General features: G+C 42.4%; 1 long non-coding RNA gene and 1 gene segment (V, D, J or C); one reads left to right on the top strand and one right to left on the bottom strand.

Moving 5' to 3' along the window:
• LOC136336050 (T-cell receptor alpha chain constant-like) overlaps window positions 1-19,361 on the bottom strand; it is a 503,949-nt gene that overhangs the window by 168,706 nt on the left and 315,882 nt on the right.
• The window catches only part of LOC136336053 (uncharacterized), a 153,990-nt gene that overhangs the window by 4,818 nt on the left and 129,811 nt on the right, over window positions 1-19,361 (top strand). For both annotated transcript variants that reach the window (XR_010731367.1, XR_010731368.1), the window contains exon 2: window positions 14,527-14,671. This is a non-coding gene — a long non-coding RNA (uncharacterized lncRNA). The remainder of the gene's footprint in view (window positions 1-14,526; window positions 14,672-19,361) is intronic.

Here is a 19,361-nt window from a genome sequence, read left to right as displayed (position 1 = left end):
TAAAGATTAATTTCTGATGACAAGGCCTTGGAGCATGGGAGCTAGTGAATCTTCCTGCACTCAACCAGGGTGCCAGGAAGAGGCCATTTCTCTCTTCTCCTTCACCCTCACATATGATATTCATCTACTTTTGAAGCAGCTCTTGAATTTGTTTCCTTTTTCAGACCCTTATTTCTGATACTGCTCATTGGTCACCTCAGTTTTTTCATTAACTTTATACCTAATCTCATTACTTTTAGTCTCAGAACCAATCTTCCATTGGTAGTGATCTTTCTAAAACACTTTCCAAGTATATTTCCAAGAAGTCTTATATGCCTCTGATTTTTACCCACTTCTCAATGGTAAAGATCCAAATCTCTTAGCCTGGTTCATAAGGCCTTTCTCAGTCAGGCCACACACTCCCTTTTAACTCCAAACAGTTAAAAGCCAGTCTTCTGCCCCAGCCAATGCAGGTTCGTTTCCACAGAGTGGACACTGATCTGCAAACATGGTTCTATCCACCTTCCTGACTTGCTCAAGCAAGCGTCTTCTTCTTGCCACATCCTGCTCCAGTCCCTCCACTGGTCAAAAATTTTCATCCTTTAAGTCAGTCCAACTATAACTCTATCAGTAGCCTTTGCCAGTCATTTGAACCAAATCTTTTTCTCCTTTGGGTAACTGTTCATTGTATACTTTCACCAACACTTACCATGGTGTGACTTTAGAAATTGGTGATATGAGGGTCTGAATATGTATCCCTTCGAATAATATACACTCCTCTCATTCTCTCATTACTTTCAGGAAAGTCGATGTGCCTGAGGAAAAAGATTTTCTAGGGAGCTGGTGTTCAAGGGGCTGCCCATGTGCCCTGTCCAAAGTCTCCCAGAAACTCTGAACAGAATTTGAAAGAAAACTTTTCTGGTTGGATCATTTCTGGTGAATGTATTAAAAGACTTGGCCCATATGTTGGCAATACTTGGGGCCCACAGTCCTTATTGGGGTTCTTGGAGTTCAACAAGGCAGCATAGTGTCACCATTTCCCCAGGGAGTAACCCAATGTGTGTGGTTTGAAGGGACTGACCAAGATTCCTACACTGCCACAGCTGCCTGAAAAATCCACTCTATCATCTAATGACCAGGGCTATGTGGCATTGGAATTGTTAGAAAGGATTATGGCTTCGAGGCAAACAATCTCAGATGCTTCTCACCTGAGAAAAAGTGAGTGTCAGTAGTTTGGAAAACCAGGAAAAATCTGAGTTTTTCAAAATCACAAGGCAAGAGGGTCTTTGGCCTGCTATCAATGTCAAACCTGAATGTCAGATCTAGTGTCAAGGCTTCAGGCATTACCATCCACAGAGAATCTAAACCTGGAAATCAGAGTGCCTGATGCAGGTCTATTTAAATGCATTGAGCTAACCCTGGGGACTTTTCCTAACCTCTCAAGCCTTATATATTGACAGTGGATCTCCTCTCTAATGGAAATTTCTGTACATTATTTTTTCCAGGTGTAGAACAAAGATACTACCCTAGAGGGCTATCTCTTAATCACACTGAAGGCTTGTTGAGGAAAAACATATAGTTTAAGACACACTTAACACACAATCAACTCAACTCCCATGGGCAGGGAGAGAAAAATGCTATCTTAGAATGAACATTTTTCAATCTCTGTTTGCTCATAGGAAAGATATCTTTTGATTTATAACATTTTTTATGAGAAGGATGAGGACCATTTACTCTGAGGACCTAGATTTGAACTTTAGAGAGAAATTTTAAGTTAGAAATTTGTATAAAATAAAGATACCATATGAAAGAAAGATTTTCCTTTTATTTATTTATTTTTCTTTATCAGGAGAACTGTTACTTGAAGACTGCTGAGAGTGTCGGAGTTCGTCAGTAGAGACTCTAGATGAAGCACTAGAGTCTTGGAGCACTCTTCTTTTGTTGACAAAACTATAATACTGTTGAGAATGAGTTTATTCACATCTAAAACAAATACCCACTCCTTGTGGAGATTATGAGGTTAGTGTAAAACTAAATGCAGATGTTGTAGACTAAGATGGTAAATGCTCTGTTACAAAAAGTTAATTTGTGTCTTTCTAGTTAAAATTAGGGGTATATTTCTCTCCCCATTATGAATTTAATCAGGGCTACTGGTCTCCCATATATGGTATTCTAAGATCTAACATATCGTGTTTGCCTCGTTGGGCCACGAGGCCAGACTCCTCCTGAGGTGGAGGGTGGATGGAGAGCTTCCTGGGAAGAAATGACTTTTCCCACTGTCAGTCATCCCAGCATGAGAAAGAAACTCTGCACTTGCCAAGGGGGGTCCCTGCTGGTTTTTACTGGGGGCACTGAATGGTTCCTGCTATGTAGCAGCCTTGGGGAGACAGAGAGAGTCTCATGTTGGGTTGTGAGGTTTCAACACGTGTACTTCTTTCTCCCTTCAAACACTGAGTTGCACTCTGAATGATTAAAAGAGAAGATTGTGTCCACATTGACATGGAATCCATTAGGAGTGAATGGGGGGAATCAGTCTGCAGAGTCTTTGATATGACACAAGTAGCCTGAAGAGGAGCTCTGGTTCAGTGTTGTCAAATCCCACGGACACTCACTGGAGAAGAAGTGACCACAAATCCCTAGTGGAGACAGGATGGGTGCTCCATATTCTCATGATAGAAGCTAAAAATTATTGTGAATTAAGTATTAATCAAGTAATGTCTGTATTTTTAAAATACAGGCTGATAAAGTCTGAAGACATTTGGGTGATATGATGAAAGACTTAAGAGTAAGAGATCTGAAACTCTAAAAGTGGTGTTTGAAATAACATTTGTACAATGACAACGACTACTTTAATTAATGACCTGAGCATCCTTAGCTGTCTTCAAAACTAAGAATGCTCAGCAGTTAATTGATAGTTTAAACTTTAGGTGTTAAAAGAGCTGGAAAACAGCAACAAATTTGAAAATAGCCAATTCCAATTTATGCATATATATGCATGCATGCATCCATTCATTCAATAAACATTTATTGCCAAGCACTGTGTTTACTGCCAGGAATACAGAACTTACTGAGACAGTACCCTAAGGAGCTTACATCTGAGTAGGTAGAGACAGGTAGGGCTCTGTATCTTAGTCTGAGAGACAGACTGTTCCTTGTTAATGACACAAGGAGGCAAGTTCTCCTCTCAGTTTCTTTCCCAAGGGATTGTGTCACTCGTGGAGTGAAACCTGCTTTCAGTGAACTTCCTTTTATTCCTATGATCCCAGGTGCGTGGGGGAACCAATGTAATTGGCCTGGCTGTGTTACTGCTCTTGGGGTGTGCCAATGGTCCTTGGTTTTCACTTCAACCAGAGGCTGCATCCTGGAATGACAGGGCATGGTGGAGACAAAGACGGAGTAGAGCACTAAAAGAGATTTGGCTGGTCCAGCATTGCCCTCCAGTGGTCAAATGCAGGCATGTGGGGACTGAAGAATTCCTGGAGTGAGGTTCTGAGGTGGCTGTCTGTCGACTAACAAGGGGGCTCAGGAATGGCACCGCTAGAGGAGAATTGGATACCATAGGTGAGAAATTAAAGTGAGGATTAAGATTCATTAATGACTGGGCACCTGGAGTGGTATGTGTAGAGAGAACAAAAAACAAAAACCATATCTGTTCCCCAATTTGGATTTTGTCAGGAGGAGTAATAACTGGTTGATAAGCTGACCGGGCTGCCTAGAGAACTAGAACATGTGGTGGTGGTGAGGGGTGGTGACCTTGAGTTGTACCCCTAGTCCTCTCATTCTACCTTCGTCAAGGTTCTAGGAAGACTTTGATCTAGAACCATTATCTTCAGATTGATGGGCAGTCTAAGAATGGGCACAAATCTGAAATGAAATCAGATGCAAAATTGTGCATAATGAGCTTTTTTTTTTTTTTGTATTTTTCTTAAGTAAGAAGCAGGGAGGCAGAGAGACAGACTCCCGCATGCACCCAACCAGGATCTACCCAGCAAACCCACTAGGGGGTGATGCTCTGCCCATCTGGGGCCATTGCTCCATTGCAACCTGGGCCATTTTAGCACCTGAGGCAAAGCCATGGTGCCATCCTCAACACTTGGGCCAACTTACCCCAGTGGAGCCTTGGCTGCAGGAGGGGAAGAGAGAGATTGAGAGAAAGGAAGAGGAGGAAAGGTAGAGAAGCAGGTGGTCACTTCTCCTTTATGCCCTGACTGGGAATCAAACCTGGGACATCCACACGTCGGGCTGATGCTCTACCACTGAGCCAAGCAGCCAGGGCCTATAATAAACTTTTAAAATTAGATTTATGAAGAGGTCTAGTACATTAGAATGGAAATTTGTTCACAGCATTCCTCTTGGTGCCCAAGTGGTCTCAGTCTCCCCATGCCTTACATGTAGGTGGTTAAGTAACTTGGTTTTAGAGGGAAACTTTTCTTTCTTAGCATCAAGAAGTTTTCCCCAACCTTTCAATGGGTCAATACCACTGGAAGATGTCTAGCACCACAGGACACTTTTCTCCCATATAGTGGATCTATGAGTCAAGGCTGAAGTAGCCTTGGCAAAATCTACAATGTTTGCTTCCTTCTTTGTTTCATCTTAGCACAGAGTGTCCTTTAGAGATATTATCACTTCCCTTGTGAGGTCATGGAAGCAATGGATTTTCACACCCTGAATCTTCCTCTGCTTTATTTGTTCTAGTAGTCCTATGACTTGGCTTCATAAACCTTCAACAAGTTTGAAATCTTCTCTGTCCCTACTCTGCTCCCCTGAAAATACAGAGAAATGGGTTAGAGGACTTCCTCATCAAGTTAAAAAAATAAGACAAAACAGTGGCCAGTTCAGAAACTGGGTAATTGTAGTCTAATGCATCAATGGTCGAATTGCTCACATTGTTGCCTGTGGAATTCAAGCATTCCAGGCCTTACTGTAGAAAATAGAAAAGCCTCATCTTTATGATAGAAACAGTATTCAAGGGCAGCAGGCCCAAGAGTAAAATAACAGAGAAGGATGGAACATAGGGACCTCGGGTGTAGGAATCTTGGAAGACGCCATAAATAAGAGTAACTCTGGGTATGTGTGTGGTTAAACTGAAGCTTTCTGAAGTCAAGACTGTCCCTTTCCTACTCTCCCTCATAGCAACAGGCCCTTGAAGAGAGTAAGCACCTGATAATAGGCATACTGCTAAATAGTACAGTGGTCGAAGGGCGATGATTTGGAATCCAACAATTCAGAATCCAAGCTCTTTTATCTTAGTTGTTCAATTTTAAGAAAGTTGCTTGGCTTGTCTGAGCCTGAGGCTTCTCACCAGTAAAGCAGAGCTAATAATACCAGCCCCTACTCTCCCACAGGAAGAGCATCTGTGAGGATTAGAGGGGCTGGTGCTGTGAAGCCCTGGGCAATGTGCCTGGCACACGGGCAAGGTTCCCAAAAGAGTAGTCTTGTTGTTTCCTTGTGCACGTGTGCAGATCTGTGTGGTTGCATGAGGGTCTTTCAGTCAAAGCCCAGCTTAACTATAAAAATAAAGTCAGTCTTATTTCAGAAAATGAAAATGTGCAGGCATGGAGTTGAACAGATCCTCTCCCAATATACCCTTTGCCACTTCCTTCCATAGATCTAAAGGCTTTGCTCAAATTTCTAGGGACCAACATGCTCTTGCACTCTGCCTAGAATGGGAGAACCTCTGCATTTAAATAAGTTTTCAGCTGAAACTGATGTGAGACAGCGGTGGCTGACTCTCCCTTCCAGCTGGGGCCCTGGGCGCACACGACAGTCGGTATGGTTCGTCTCCTGCTCTGGACAACGTGATTGACCGAGTCTTGGGAGCTACCAACACAAGAGAGACTTGGAGGCTGTGTATTCAATCATCATTGAGAGCCTATTAGGAGAACAAGGTACCATGAAGCCACCCAAAAAGTGGAGAGTCTAGAAATAGTCATTACAGAGGAAAATCCTTCTGCTTGGCTGACTGGGGCCAGTTCTATGGCTTTAAAGTGATTGGCACAGATGCGGAGTGAGAGGGTGCATTCATTATTTGTTTAACAAAACCAGTTTTAGTCAGGAAATTCAATTGTTATCCCCTTGGGGAAGGGTGAAGATATAAAAACCGGGTTGTAATTCTTGGAGAATCTAATTGCTCCGTAGCTGGAGAGAGAGAGACAAAGAGAGAGAGAGAGAGAGAGAGAGAGAGAGAGAGAGAGAGGAGGGGGGGTGGGGAGAGAGAGAGAGAGAGAGAGAGAGAGAGAGAGATGAAAGGGAGCTCTGTTATCCTACAAAGTCCTAGGGTAATTACCCAGCCTGAATTTCTCTTGGAGCTTTGCAAAGGTGCCAGATGTGTCCAGGCCCTCTGTGCACCACCCCACAGAGCCAGCATCCAGAGTCCCCTCCTCCCTGGTGGCTGCTCCTCATGTCTGAGAACACATCAAAGGAGGTTTGATATTCATGACTGCCGTGAGTCATTTTCACATGGAGCTGCGGGGAGCTGCCTGAACCACCGCGTGTTGCATTCAGCCCTTTTCGCAAGAGCAGCTGAGCTGAACCAATCCTCTATTATGGGCCAGAGCAGATGCCTCCTGGGAGACCTGGATTTGCCCCCAGACCCTTGTGCAGAACAAAACGTATGTTTTTTATTGAGAAATAGTAATTAAAACATCCTCTGGTCATGGCTATGCCTCTCCACTGCCCTCAGGGACAGCTCTGTGTGGTCCTTCTGTAAGAGTGTGGCCACCTCCAGGCCCTGCTGTTAATGTCAATAATATCTGAAAGCTCCCTGTTTCCCTGGTTCTGAGGACAAAGGACGTCAACAAGACTCCAACCACGACCACATTTTATCACAACTGGAGGAGGAAATACTGCTCACTCCTGTTGAGTTTGGCTATTGTTGGAAAATCACCATGTGTGACACTTTCTGAGGGCTGGCAGGAGCTTGTGAAATCAAAGCCACAAGATCATGGAGCTTGAAGGGGTCTTAGTCATCATTCAATTCTAATACCTCAAATTACAGATGAGAAAATGAGGCACAAAGAGGTTAAGGACATGTCTAAGATCGTACAGACAAGAAGGATCTCCAGCTCAGAGTCACTTTCTAAGAGAGGCAGGAAAATAATGGCAGGGGAATCTTGTTATTATTTGGCCTGGAGGCTGCTTCAGAAAGTCGAAGCTCTAGGAAAAGGATGGGCCAGAAGGCCTGAAGCTGTATCTCAGTTTTGTACCTCAGTTTTTCTGTGTGAAAAATGGCTGCATTATTTACCTTCATTTCCGAATTGCTGAGGGGCTTTGTGAGTGACTTTGAGAAGTCCTGGGAGCTTTGGGCCTTGGGTGGAGGATCACTTACTGGACCCTGGGAAGGGGGGACTTGTTTGGGTTGACTAATCTGTTCTCAATTCCTCAGTCATCACTGAGGCCTGAAGACGCCTTTGGGCTTGGGTAGGTGAGAGAATATGAAGGAGTGGTCAGACTGAGTGGCTGGGGGTAGGGGAAAGTGTGGAGAGTGGGAGAAGGGGTGGAATATAATAAAATATGCCAACACTGCTTGTTCTCAGCCCTGGTAACTGTCAGAAGAAACTGCCCTCTAAGTGAAAATATTTCCTGCAGTCAGCAGGACTGGACCCCCTACCCTCGTCTGAGGCAGCGTGGAGAAAGTGCTCCCCTATCTCTGTATATTTGAATGCATTTTCATTCCACTATCTGTCTTCAGTGCTGCCAGAAAAGCAAGCATGGCTTGCTCCTTAAATGTCCAAAGCTCCCCTTCCTATTTGAGATTTGTGGTGAAAGGTCAGATGCCAGGGCTGTCTGGTGGCAGTTGGGTTCTGAATAAATGAGCCCTCAGGGTTGGCCAGGGAGACCAGAGAGCAGCCACGCTGTGCCGGGACAGTCTGGGCGTAGAGGCCGCACAAGCCCCTTGGCCAAGTGGCCCCCACTGAGCTGCGCTGTTTGTGTTTCCTGGCAATCTGCCTGGCATCTTGGCATGGTGATGCTGCTGGAGCCTAGCGGCCCTCATCCATGCATCAGTCTTCTCAAATGCTTTCTCCTGTTATTACCTTGTCAACAGCAGTATCCAAGACACAAAGGACAACTCTGCATGATGATGCAGTGAATGACTGGGCTGGAGCCTCCTGTTTAATAACCAGAGAAATATTGCTGTGCGGCATCTCTCCATATGCTGTGGCATCTGTGTCTGGCATGTAAGGGACTCATTTTCTTCACATATCTCATTAAAGATGTAAAGCAAAATGGAGGGACCTGCAAATCTAACTCTCCCCGAGCTGTCTCACTTTTCTTACCCTCTGCTGCCATCTAGTGGCTTCTTGCCTCTTCTGCATTGTCAGTTTCATAATGGCCTGAAGTCTTGGCCCCTGTGTAACAGGAACAAGACAGTTCATAAAGCACACAATCACGGATCTCCTTAGATGTCTTGTTGTAACCAAGGGTTGATACCCATCTATTGACGTCCACCTAGACCACCCTGGGACTTTCTTCTGGAGACTGAGAGGGCCTTTTGCCCTCTGGAGAGATATTCTCTGCTGTCTCGCAAATCAGCCCACATTTCAGAGTTCAAATGTAAACCATAAAAACCTGGCACACTGGACACGTCTCACCAAAAACTGAGGTGAATCATGTGATGTGGAGGCAGACAGAATCCCATACTTTCTGCTTAAATTTCTCTGACTGTCTTGAGAGGAATCTGCAGGTTGGGATGGGATAGGGCACAGACCTTCCCCATCCACACCGGGGGAATTCCATGGGCCTTTTTAGCTGCCTGCCCACTTATATTCATACAAAGTCCTTGCAAATGGAATTTTCCTCCAGTCTGGGTCTCACTGTCTCAACTAAAAACTCATGTTTTCAATTCTAATCTTGTTTGGCATTCTCTCCATTGCCTGTGATGGCCTCAGAGTGTTTTCAGCCCAACAGCTTGGGGCTTGGGGAAATATGCTGAGGTGTGGAGAGCTGGGAACCACTCCCCAGGATAGAAGATACACTGCAACATGAACCAACTTACTGCAACTCCCGAGAGCAGCACACGAGGAGCAGACAGGGCAGGCGGCAGCTGCAGGGTTTTAGCACGGCTGCAGGTGCCTGTGAATCACCGTGGGCTTCCAATGTGAGAGGAAGAACTGTATCTCTGGGTTGGGGACTGAAACACAGTGATGTTGTTTTTGATCATTAAACCAAATGGTTAATGTCCCTTAATTTCAGGAATTGATTCATTCTTCCATTTGTACTCATCTCTAAAACACGTAGTAGACACAAAATACAGGGCACAACATAGTGTCAACTTCTGTGGATCTTATTCTCTAGAGAAGAAAGAAGCATGACAGACAAGGCAGTACTGATCAATTCTCCAAATGAGAAAAACTTCAAACGTAAGAAGTGGGGATTTCGAGAAGAGAAGGATCACTAATGGTTATGACATGACAGCTGGGGAACGTGTCATGGAAGTAAATGATTCAAACCTTCCAAGGAATTGTGGTTGCCGGTGAAATGCCCGAGTGGCTCCTGGGTCCCCACCGCCCAAGGACTGCTCCAGCTGTCAGTTACTCTCCCAGGGTCAGAAGGCAAAAAGGACTCTTCCAGGGCTTTGTTTATTGATCTGTAATAATTTTCTTTTCTTTCTCAATAGTAATGTCCATCCATTGGTTGACATTTTAATTTATTCATTCATTCAAGGAACACGTACTGTTCTAGTACCAGAGTTCTAGAGGTAAATTCACAAACATTTCCAAGTTTTTATATCAGCTTGACTCAGAACTAGAGCTTCATGGTACAGAGACAAGCTAAAAAAATCACTGTCACTTTTGTCTCCATCTTTAGTTACTTCAACTGTTGGTTCTTTATTGCTTTTAATATCTATTTATATGGCTCTTTCATCTCTTTCTGCTCTTCCAAGAACACTTTAGACAGAAGTTCAGCTCCAAATCTTCTATACAGAAGCAAATTTAATGGTGGGTGCATTGGTTGCGTGCCCTGGGCCCCTACTTCTGGAGGGCCCCTCAAAAACCCAACCTAATGACACCAAGTTTGGTTTCATATGTGCAATTTTAACATTAATAGTACATAATATTTATTATTTGTTTAAAAATATGTTTAACATGTATTTTTATTTTCTCTGTCTTTCTCTTTTTTTAAGAGGCTCAATATTTTCTTCTGTGCCCAGGGCCTCAGCTGACCTTAATCTGCCTCTGGTTCTGTGGCATTTTCTTACAGTCCCTTCATACTCTCCTCTCTGGGGTGACTGGGCCAGTTCCCTGGGCTTCCGGTTGGTGGGGATGCTCAGAAGGAACACTTTATTGGTCATGAAACAGAAAGTCTAAATATAAACCAAGAAAAGGCTCTTTGATTTAGTCTTGGTTAAAAGTAAAATAGGCTTTAGTTTATAATGGTGTTTGATATGCTTTGTGAGAAAAATCTTATTATGTCATATTTTTGAAAGTCTGTGTTGCTAAGATAAAGATATTTTATATCCAATGACCATGAGCTCAGTGAAGAGGGGCTAGGAAGAGACCAGACAATTGGGGGAAAGGTGTCATGTAATTTGAATTTACATGGGTTGGCCTTTTCTTCTGTTTATAGACAAGGAACAAGAAGCTTCAACATCAACTTCCCAGGAATATAACTTTTAATAACAAAGCATTTGATCACAAAAAGCTCAAAAAGTATTGTATTGTTTATTTAATTTTCAAAATGTTTGTGTAGGAAATATAACTTCTTTAGTTGACTTAAAGATGAAATCACAACACTTTTATTGCTTTAACTCATCTCTCTGTCTTTCTCTTTTTGCCCCTCTTAGCAAACCAACAGAATACAGGGCTGTAGTAGAAATATCCGAGAGTCTAGTTTCCTTGCCAGTGCTGTTGTTTGGGTTTATATTCTGGAGACAGAGACTGCTGAGGAAGAGTAGGTACCAGGTAATGCATGCATCTCCGTAGGTGCCGCGACACGGACACAGCTACTGTCAGGCTTCAGCTGTGTCCTGGCAATGGGCTGAGTACCTTGGTATTATCCACATCATTTGCACAAACAGCCTTCCAACCTCAGCTCCTGGTCTTAGAACCAAAGTGGAGCTAATGATTAGAATCTCTGTACCTTGAGTCTCTCTCTCTTCATTTCTAAAAATGTCACAAACAATAAAAGTTTTGCTGAATTTCATGGGGTTGTGAGGATGTCGTGTCACTGATGCTGACTTATGGGAACCATACCTGTGAACTTCCCACCTGCTCCCTCTATCCCCATCATGTCTTCTCTGGGATTAAATGAGTTTAACCCAAAATTGTGAGCCAGCAAGTGGGGAAGGGAATTTAATTGTCACTGAGCACCTACTATGTACCTTTAACTTTACTACCACACTGACTCATTTATCCATGGGAAGGGTCACATTACCATTTTACAAGCCAGGGGACCCTGGGAAGTTAAATAATTTTCCCAGTGTTTTAGAGCTAATAGTGCCAGAGGCAGGAATTGAGTCTGGGTCTACAGTTTTGGCAATTTTGGTGGCAATATACAGCAAAGAGGAAGAGGCCAGTTCTCTTTTCTTCTCTACCTACCACTGTCTTTGATAAAGGGCTGAGGGATTGTTTGGAGCTGGGAGATTACTCAGCTGTGTTTCATGGCCCTAAAGCCCCATTCCTAATACCCTAGGTTCTCCACCAAGTGTCATCAGATTTGTTTCCAGTAGCAGCTGAGACCCAGGGTCTGGGACTGCACCCTGCACAAGGCAGGATTCAGGGAGCAGCGCAGTCTCTATTACAATCATCAACAGCCAGCTGTCACTGAGTGTCCTTAGGGTCAGAACCAGCCAGTCGCAGCAGTTCCTATCTGAGTCTCTCGCCCAGGGCCCACCGAATCCCTGGGAGGAGGATGGTGAGAGAGCCACGGACCCAGACCCATTGCTGCTGGACCTGAGTGAAGAAAATCAACGACAGTGTCCTTCAGCTAGGCTCCTTCCTCTTCTCATTTTCCCAAGAGGGCAGGGTGTTCTCATGGAACAGTCTTCACCAGTCTCTCATGGGCTCCTCTGGAGTGGTACTCACTATTGTAGGACTCTCCACAATCACAGGGACCAACAGATGTTAAGGAGAAGGGTGACAAAGTTGGCTGAGATCCCCATATTTCTCAGCCTCAGCTATCCCACAGGGGCTTAACGGGGGTGGGGAGGGGGCTTACCTGCTGATATAGGCTCTTTTGTTTTTGGAACAAGTCAGAAGAATTGACATTAATGTTTATGAGGCAAAAAATGAGCCATAGAACTCAAACTGTAAAGCAAGGTATCGTAAATTAAAGCTGGGGCAAAGGTGATAAAACTGAGTGTAGGTTATGCAGTGGACTTCTGGTTAGAAGACAAGTTTAAAACCTGCGCAAGGAGTGAAGACCACCTATGGAGCTATTCAAATGCTGTTTATTCACTTTACTTCTAGAAACTGGCTACCGCCACTCAGCTGAATTTGATTTTCCCTGTATAAAAATGTAAGGGGGTCACAGAAAACTTTCCCTATAGGCTCTGAAGCCCTCTGGGTTCACCCTGATTGATAACAGAATTTAGTCACTTGGCCAGCACACCTGTCTTTCTTTGTGGGGTGGTATTAGCAGTTCTGGTTTTGTTGTTATGGGATACAGGAGGTAGTGATTCTATGAGAGAGGGAGATATCTCTTGGGTAAGAAATTTCTTTTAATATCATGATATTGATGATTTAGCCCCTATTTGAATGTGGTTCTTCATGGGGCAGCATACTTACTCATTCAACAGAAAGCAATCATGCTGTCTTGAAGCTTCAGTTTTGTTTTTTTTTTCATTTTTCTGAAGCTGGAAACAGGGAGAGACAGTCAGACAGACTCCCGCATGCGTCCGACCGGGATCCACCCGGCACGCCCACCATGGGGCGACGACGCTCTGCCCATCCTGGGCATCGCCATGTTGCGACCAGAGCCACTCTAGCGCCTGAGGCAGAGGCCACAGAGCCATCCCCAGCGCCCGGGCCATCTTTGCTCCAATGGAGCCTTGGCTGCGGGTGGGGGGAAGAGAGAGACAGAGAGGAAGGCGCAGCGGAGGGGTGGAGAAGCAAATGGGCGCTTCTCCTGTGTGCCCTGGCCGGGAATCGAACCCGGGTCCTCCGCACGCTAGGCCGACGCTCTACCGCTGAGCCAACCGGCCAGGGCCGAAGCTTCAGTTTGAATGAACAAGATGGTTCTATGCAAGGCTGAGAGACGTACAAACTAGTGCAAAAGCACTGAAAGATTATCCCCTCTGAATAACCATGCCACTGACACTGTGAACAAGCACCTGTGGACAGGTGAGCAAGGAATTGAGCATGGGAGTGACAGGACATGCCTGTCCCAAATTCAGAGCTAAGAATAGCTCAGCAATAGGTCTGCTGTGGGTCCTTGGCTGGCACCAGCAGGCCACTATTTTTTTAGATGGGTATGAATGGAGGAAAGAGGTAGAGATGATTTCATAGAGAATTATTGAACAAAAACTTTACAATGACTTTTCCACATTCTAGTTTTATAGATGAAGAAATTGAGGCTTGCATTGCTTAGGTAGCTTGGCCAAGGTTGTGCACCTTGTAAAGAGTCTTATCATATTTTTCTGCTCTCTGTCATGTATATCAATTATGCCAAATTACAAACTGAATCTGATCTGTGGGGAACCCCTGCTCATGTCCTGCTTCTGACATAGATAGCAGGGAAGGTAGCCCTCCTTCTTGACAGAAATCTCAGAGGTTAAACATATCTTCAAACTAATTTCTATTAGTAGAATATCAGGGATCTGACATGCATTCATTCATCTAAAATGATCTTGAATCTGTTTATATTTTAGTAACACCTTTTACTGTCACTGTTTTAATAAATTAAACATACATTGTATAAAGTCAAGTCTTCATTTATTGGCATGTTGATATTAACCCAAACTTCTTAATCTGACATTCCATCAATACTGGGCATTAATAATTGATAAAGACTCTACAAGCTACTTCTCCAAGTAACAAATTTGCATTTTAATCCACACCTTCAATGGCTGAGCCCCAAAGCGCAACTAATGGATAATGACTTCAGCTCTCACGGCACATTAGTAGGAATATAATTTATTTTATTTGAGGAATTGTGTGTGTGTGTGTGTGTGTGTTTCAAATTCTACCACATAAGTGACTAACCTATAGATAAGGCCAGTCCCATACTCTGGTTTCTCTTCAGATCGCATAAATCTTTCGCCTTTTACTAGATAAGGCCAGTCCTGAGCTAAAATGAGGAATTCTGGAAAATTTCAAGTGCAAATCATTCTCAATTTTTGATGTTAGTGAAAACATCAAACTGGAATAATACTCCTGTCCCTCTGGTTATTTCCTGGACCTACAGAGGAGTGACTTCTCCCTCGTTTGGGGCAGTGGTGCTCACGCTCTGTTGCAGGCTCTGTCAAGGGCACTGCCATCAGAGCTCACAAGTGCAGAGCAGAATTGTTCCTTGGAGGAGAATTCCCTTTTATGTAAGAAGTTCTTACAGAACTAATCCTCAGAAACCTTTGCTTGGCTCTACCAAATTGGTCCCTGTTTTATATTTCAGAAGCAGCCGGAGGCCTCAGAGCGAAGACTGAAGGTACTAGGAGAAACAAAGGCCTGGAAGGTGCCCCTTTGAGTGCCAGCATTTACTTCAGATCCAGTCGCTAAGTGCTCTCAGCCCTCCATAAGGTCGCAGCTGATGAAGGGAGGTGAGAGCTCACATCATGTACTGAAACAGAATTGCCTCTGGGTGGATTCTAAATGAAATTGTGACTTATTCTCCTGAGAATGAAGTGGAAGAAATCATACATTCATGTGTGGGGAAGTCTCCCTTTTTGGGACACTCATCACAGCTAGGGAGAATGTAGTTGAGAAAAGGCAGTTTTAAGCAGGGCTTGGTACATTGAGGAGGTAGACATTAGGAAGAGACCTCTGCTACTATTGTTTGCCTGGTCCTTTCCCTACCATCACTCCCCCATGCTCTTTGATGGTCTTGTATTTGGAGAATGAGTTGATTGGGGCTCTCAGGAAGCTGTGGGCATCTCTGGGCTGAGCCAGGACAGGGTCTGTTAGAAGTCACTTATTTGGACTGTGCTCTCTGGAGCTCAGCTCTAAGAACAAATTCTCACAAGGTCTTACGTTAGTGCTTTTCAAATGCATTTCCAGCTAAGATCCATTTTGACAAGGCACATACCCCGTGAATCTCTACCTCTTCAGCTCTTTCTTGTGAGTATAAAATGAGCTCATTGGAATGAAGAAAGAGAAAGGTATTGCTTCGGCTGAAACACTGATGAACACTCACTTTGTGATGGTGTAAATATTAAAGTTATAAGAGACAACCCAGGGACCAACTAATTATTATTTCAAAGGTCCAAATTGCTTAAAATTTCACACTGTGGAAATATGCCCTCATTCGGTGCTGGTACTTCTGGGTTCCCTAAACCCAAAGTCTGTGGTGCCTCCAGGGGCCAACCAGCAGGGGGCTCCTCATAGACCCATAGATGTTAGGGGTCGAAAACTTAGTTCATGCCTTATTTTATGGGTGGGAAGCTGAGACCAACAAGTGCCAAGATCTCTTAATTAGCTTGGCAACGTCATGATTAAAATGCAAGCTTCCCGCCTGCCAGTAGGGTCTCCTCACTCTCTCTCTCTCGCTGTGGAAAGGGCAGGGAGATTTTGATTGCCAGGAAAGGTTTTTTTTTTTTTTTTTTTTTTTTTTTTTTTTACAGTTTTTAAGGTGTTTTTATCTTCAAAAGAACATCTTTGTTGTCTTTTCTTGTCTTGTCTGCTTTTAGGGAGTATACACTATTTAGCCAGAAGTAGATTGTTTTTCCCAGTGGATGTTTGTTTATAGAAACATTTGCAAATTATTCCATTTTTCTCTGACATTATTGGTAAAGCAATTATTTTTTATTGGTCATTTTTTAAGGGGGCAGAAACCCAAGACAAATGTTAATGATTCTATGTCCTACTCATCTTTGAACTCTCCTCATTCCAGTCCTCATGACCTGGCAGAACACTTGATATAAATAGGCACTCAGAGTGATTGAAGTCCACTGAGTTTTTTGAGGACAGTGGCCAAATATGATTCTCTGGTCATTCAGATTGCTCCCTCTGTCCTCCAGTGTTAGGCATCCTCTTCTGCTTGGTCCTTTGTTTAGAAACAAAACATTATTTCACTTTTGAATAAAACTGGTTCACCAAGCAGAGTGTGTTTGTAGCTTGAATTATTGAACAAAAAGAACATAGAGCTTTACTTGCAGTTTAGAACAGTTAAGTTCAGGAAAAAAAAGACCCAGAAATAAAAGCAGTTTTAATTTACATAATAGGCAGGAACTCTTTATTCTGGGGCTGCCATATCTGAATGTGTGCTCTCCTGAGATTTTGATAAGTGTGTTTATATTAGACAACCCGCTTTAAGAAAAACTAGGAATATTTTAAGTGCATATAATATGGCATTTAAAAGGTAATTTTATTAGGTGACCTTTTTCATTATATAGGCTCAATGGAAGTAAAATTGTAATACATATAATCATAAAGAAGAAGGACACCATCCATGATCCAGTTACCTAGAAACAATAACTGTATCATTTTGTTATATTGTTTTTTAGCCTTCAGTCATAAGTATATTTTTTATGTGTTGAGGCCATATTGTATACTAAATTTTGTTTTCCATTTATGTTAGAACAAGATTTCTTTTCCCTATAGAATTTAAAATTCTTCAAAATTTAATTTTTGATAGTGATTATTTAATAAAAATCTATATTATTTGATATGAAAGTTGTTTTCATTGGTGTTTTTATATTTTAAGTGTGGTTCAATTTTTTTCAAATATTCACTAGCAATTTATACATAATTAATTTTTGTATTTCATTTTGTTATATGTTCATCAAACAAGTGTTCTCCTTATTCATTTATGTAAACTTTTCATATATTAAACATATTTACATTTGACTGTTACACAACTCATATTCTTTTTTAAAATTATTATTATTATTATTATTATTATTATGTATTTTTTGGAAGTTAGAAGTGAGGAGGCAGTCAGACAGACTCCCGCATGCTCCCAACTGGGATCCACCCGGCATGCCCACCAGGGGGCAATGCTCTGCCCATCTGAGGTGTTGCTCCGTTTCAACCGGAGCCATTCTAGCGCCTGAGGCAGAGGCCATGGAGCCATCCTCATAGCCTGGGCTAACTTTGCTCCAATGGAGCCATGGCTGAGGGAGGGGAAGAGAGAGATAGAGAGAAAGTAGAGGGGGAGGGGTGGAGAAGCAGATGGACTCTTCTCTTGTGTGCCCTGGCTGGGAATCAAACCTGGGACTTCCACATGCTGGGCTGATGCTCTACTGCTGAGCCAACCGGCCAGGGCATATATATATTTTTTTACCAAATCATTATTGATTTTTTTTTACATTTTATTTGTTCACTTTTTTAGAGAGAGAGAGAGAGAGAGAGAGAGAGAGAGAGAGAAAGGGGGAGGAGGTGGAAGTACCAACTCCCTTATGTGCTTTGACCAGGCAAACCTAGGGTTTGGAACCAGCAACCTCAGAGTTCCAATTTGATGCTTTATCCACTGCACCACCACAGATCAGGCCATTATTGATTTTTTAATCAAATCATTTTGGACATTGAAATCTCTTAACTTTATGCACTTAAATCTATGTAGTTGTATAAATACATATATAACCCGATAATATTCCTTACTACCTTTACACTTTGAAATTTATTTTCTATCCTGTTTTAGGTGGAAGAGACAAAAAATAAGAAAAGAAAAATAGCTTGTGTTAGAAAAAGACTTAGTTAGAGCTTTGATTAAAGGTGGATTGTATTTGCTGCTTTATTAGCAAGTATCTTCTTGCTGCTCACACGATGCAGGATCTCCCTCTGGACATACATATGGTACCATTTTCCCAGTGTGATAAGGCTTCTCACAGGGTTGAGAAGGTAGAGAGGCTATATAGGCTGATAGTGAGAGACTGTGAAAGTTTGTCTAATTAAGTTAATGGACAAAGGGAGGAGACACAATGCCTCCCATTTCCACAAGAAAAATGATTGAGTTCCAGTTTGACCTAACAATGTATCTCTAAGGAAATAAACTACAGGAAGACTGTAGTCAGCACTATCCACAGGCTAGAGATGTTAAAACTATGCATGCACGTAAAATCCAGTTATCAGAGAGGTGTTTTGTTGGGAGGTAAGTTCTTCATTAGTGGTTCATTAGAGCTCTGGGAAAATATAATACCATCTCTTTCAAACCATTTTACTTCCATGTACTCAGCAAGCAATTTTTTTAAGTGAAATGAAAGGAGATAGTGAGACAGACTCCCGCATATGCCCTGACCAGAATCCACCTGGCAACCCTGTCTGGGGCCAATGCTCGAATCAACTGAGCTATCCTCAGCACATGAAGCCGATGCTCAGACCAACAGAGCCACTGGCTGTGGGAGGGGAAGAGGGAGAAAAGCAGGTGATCACTTCTCTTCTGTGCCCTGACCAGGAATCGACCCCTGGATATCCATAAAAGTCAATAACCCATATATTGTGAACAAAATTTGTAATATTATGGCTCTCAACAAACAAAATTTTCATAATTTGAATTAGTGAACTAAAAGAATTATAATTTTTTTTCTGCCACATGTGACGTCACTTTAGCTCATAAGGGAAGTAATGACATTTTTGTAATGTTGTAATCACCTTTTGTTTATGAGAATTTCTGTAAGAGATATCAGTTACTCAACAGAAAACGAGCTCAAAAACACAATCCCCTTCATGGTCGCAACAACAACAACAAAAAATACCTAGGAATAAATATAACAAAGAATGTAAAGGACCTATATAGTGAAAATTACAAAGCATTGTTAAGGGAAATTGAAAAAGATATAATGAAATGGAAAAATATTCCTTGTTCTTGGATAGAAAGAATAAATATAGTCAAAATGACTATATTACCCAAAGCGATATACAAATTTAATACAATTCCCATCAAAATTCCAATGTCATTTTTTAAAGAAATGGAACAAAAAGTCATCAGATTTATATGGAACTATAAAAACTGCCAAACAGCCAGAGAAATCCTAAGGAAAAAGAATGAAGCTGGGGGCATTACAATACCTGACTTCAAATTATAGTATAGAGCCACGATAATCAAAACATCATAGTATTGGCAGAAAAATAGACAATCAGACCAATGAAACAGAATAGAAAGCCCAGAAATAAAATCACATGTATATGGTCAAATAATTTTTGATAAAGGGGCCAATAACACACAATAAAGAAAAGAAAGCCTCTTCAACAAATGGTGCTGGGAAAACTGGAAAACCACATGCAAAAGAATGAAACTGGACTATAGTTTGTCCCTTTGTACTAAAATTAATTCAAAATGGATCAAAGACCTAA

Source organism: Saccopteryx bilineata, chromosome 4 (assembly GCF_036850765.1).
Source record: "Saccopteryx bilineata isolate mSacBil1 chromosome 4, mSacBil1_pri_phased_curated, whole genome shotgun sequence".
Taxonomy (NCBI): domain Eukaryota; kingdom Metazoa; phylum Chordata; class Mammalia; order Chiroptera; family Emballonuridae; genus Saccopteryx; species Saccopteryx bilineata.
Note: the sequence above shows the minus strand (reverse complement) of the source record. Positions and strands in the feature narration are given on the sequence as shown.